Source organism: Anneissia japonica, unplaced genomic scaffold (genome assembly GCF_011630105.1).
Source record: "Anneissia japonica isolate Jap-2015-1 unplaced genomic scaffold, ASM1163010v1 scaffold3798_len331662_cov138, whole genome shotgun sequence".
Taxonomy (NCBI): Eukaryota; Metazoa; Echinodermata; class Crinoidea; order Comatulida; family Comatulidae; genus Anneissia; species Anneissia japonica.
Window position 1 is genome coordinate 55432 of NW_022746449.1, and position 3254 is coordinate 58685.

General features: G+C 36.1%; 1 long non-coding RNA gene across 1 annotated transcript in view; it reads right to left on the reverse strand.

Annotated features, from left to right (window-relative positions):
* Nucleotides 1-2319, reverse strand: part of LOC117120230 — a 6484-nt gene extending 4165 nt beyond the window's left edge. The window contains exons 1-2 of the long non-coding RNA XR_004447309.1: nucleotides 2122-2319; nucleotides 459-530 (exon numbers count right to left, since the gene is read on the reverse strand). This is a non-coding gene — a long non-coding RNA (uncharacterized LOC117120230). The remainder of the gene's footprint in view (nucleotides 1-458; nucleotides 531-2121) is intronic.
* Between the last annotated feature and the right edge of the window lie 935 nt (nucleotides 2320-3254).

Below are 3254 nucleotides of genomic sequence, written 5' to 3' on the forward strand. Positions count from 1 at the left end.
ATATATATATATATATATATATATATATATATAAGTGGTACATCAAAATCGTGACATCCGACACGTTAAAAGAATGAAGGAAACGCAGGTTCTACCGAAAGCTTTAATCATCACAGTACCTTCGTAGGCAAGTGGTTATGATGTTCGCCATGTTAGATTTTTTGTTTAGTTTTAATTATTATTATTATTATTATTATTATTATTATTATTATTATTATTATTATTATTATTATTAATCTTATCATTATGATTATTATTATTATTATTATTATTTTATTGTTCTAAATGTGAATTTCTTTGCGCATATTTGTTAAATCGCAGTGTATATAACATTTTTGTAAAAGTTGATGCGTTAGTGACTTTCGTTCTTTCTTTTTTTTGGCCTATATTCAATTTTGTGATTAATAATTCCCCGTTCCTTCACAAAGATTCCATATACCTACATGTTTAACAGTTACCTTTATTCCTGCACTTCTTGTGACACGATAAATTAAAGATACATTGTTTGAAGCATGTATCATCCATAGCACCTGTAATAAGAACAATGAATTCATAATTTTTTTTCCCTAGAATAAGTATTTTCAAATTAAATGATTTCTTTTTTTCACATACCAGTGGCGTAGGTACGGGGCAGTGCAGCCAGTGCAAAGCACGGGCCCTGGGCTATTAGGGCCTCATTCATAAATAGACCTAAAAAGTAATAATTAAAAATAACTTCCAACTTATTTGAAGAAATGTAACGGCCAGCGGGCCTCTAATATTATTCGGTTTTTAAAGGAGTAATTATTGATTACTGTGTTGATTAAGTGGTGTATTCAAGGGCTCTCCAGTCTGCCCGACCTCCTATATTTTTCAAAATTATTAAAAAGGTGATAAAAGGAAATTATATTATATGTCTGAGAGTGTCGTTTCCGGCCTACAGAGGTGCTATAATCATACGTTTTTCTTACCTCAGTCCCAACCATGGTGAGACTGAGGTAGTCTACATCCTGCGCCTGTGGAGATCCATTCCTGGCACATTTATTTCGAATTCCCACGTTTCCGATTCGTAGACGCCAACGTACCTATTCTTAACATACTTATTTGATTATCTGATTGGTTCGGTAGGCCTTCCGATTAGAAAATTCGGATTCTGTGTGGATGTACCTTAATGCATGTAGAATCATAAATCAATTAAGCAATCAATCAAATCAAATTTGTATTGCGCCATTTCCAAAAAATGATCAAAGGTGCATTGTACCCCGAAGATTGGTGTACAAATACATCTTAAGGTTTATTTTACAAGAATCAAGAGAGGTTTGTTTCAAAGAGAAGATACAGCACAAGAAAAAGTACGACCACCGTAAATCTTAGTACGGAAACAAGGAAGAGATAGCAATGATTTGCCAGAAGAACGAAGGCGGCGAGATGGAGAACATATAGAGGAACTACTTGAGTGATATAAGACGGACGAGAAATTAATCAAGCTTTAGGCCTGTAAGTTGAAATAAGGATCTTGAAACAATTCGTTGTTTAACGGGGAGCCAATGAAGGGCATATGGAAGTAATATGATGACGGCGTGGCGTAAGAATTTTGTATTTTTTGAAGCCGTTAAAGAGAAGAAGGCAGCCGAGAAAAAAGACAAGGGAATTGCAGTAATCGAGTTTTGTTGAAATAAAAGCATGAACACAAGCGTTTCAGCCGAGTTAGGTGATTTGCAGGTGGAACTGATATGTTGGTCGAAAGTGAGGGATTGGTCCAATATCACACCGAGATTACTGACTGAGATTGCAGGATTTTGCGTTTTATCGGAGAATGTAGAGTTTTACCAAAGTTGGTTACAAGAAATCTGTAATTTTCATTTAATTATATCTAAAACGCTATAGAACGATCGTTAATTTACTTGGTTATCTTATGTATTTGAATTTTTGTAAAATTAAAATTCAAATAAATTCTATCACATAAAAGGACGTGCTTTAAAGGATAAGAAAACGTAAACTACAGTATACACATTTTTTTCCCGCAAGTACTGTATTTGGGAAAGTATTGAGTGTTCAGTACGATAACACGTCAGGTAGGGCTAAACATTACTCATAGTATAAAAAAATAAAAATGAAACCAAAAAGGATGTGTCAACTTACCCGATGCCGAAATAATGACTAAAAGAAGACAAATTGTCGTGAGTTTCATCGTGATCATTGGTAAACCCGTCTACACAGCACACATTAACTTCAAAACCTGACAGTGCAATCAGTTAGAGTTTCCCTATTCTTATACGGTGAAGCAAAACAACCTCCGTCAGCCAATGACAAGTGTAGCTATGGTTTCACTTAATGTGATAATTGATTAAAGCACAGTGATGATTATGCCTACACACTATATTAATAAACCAAGCTTAACTTATATATCCATGATTCTTATAACATGCCAATCTGGGGTGGCGCCAGCAGGTGGGGGTGGGGGAGGGGCAGGGCCCCCGTCGGGGCGAAAAGGCACAATTCGTCGGAGAAAAAAAAAGTTATATGTATTTCTACAAATTAGTAGAATGTAAAATCGATTAAATAAACCTTTGAAATCCCTAAATTGTCAAAATTTTCGGGGGCCTTGGCCACTTTCTGAACCTTTTAATCGAAGCTCGACCACGCCCACTCTGGTTTCGTCGGGGAAATCTTATCCCTCGTCGTGGGATTTCCATTTCCGGCACTCCTGCCTCAACCGATCGACCAAGGTTATTTAAGGGGTGATGAGGGATAAGTTAAATTTCCAAAGGCGCATTATCGACTAATGGGCTTTGCTGTTAATTAAAATATCAAGATTTAATATTATTATTATTTCTCAAAATTTTTAAACACAGACCCTTTAAATGTATAATTAGTAGTCTAATTTCTAAAGATAGAGTTGGAGCAAAACTGTCGCAATAATATGCTAAATTAAAAAAAATTGAACAGAACAACGTTTCGATTTATTGAAGCGGTTTGGCGCAGCGTAAAAGGTTTGGTTTCCCAACCTCGAGGTCGGGGTTTCAATCCCTCTCTGTGCATTTCGCTTGTGTCCTTGAGCAAGACACTTTATCTGCATTGCTTCTCTCCACCCAGTAAGTATAAATGGGTACCTGGTGGGGTTTCTTGCTCCTGCGCTGAATACAGCAGCAACACTTAGCATGTGGATCCAATGACGAGGGACAGAAGCGCTTCGTATCTGCAAAGAAAGGCGCTATATTAATAAATATGATTAAATTAGATGTATGTATAAAAAGGTGTTTTTTCGGGTCGGC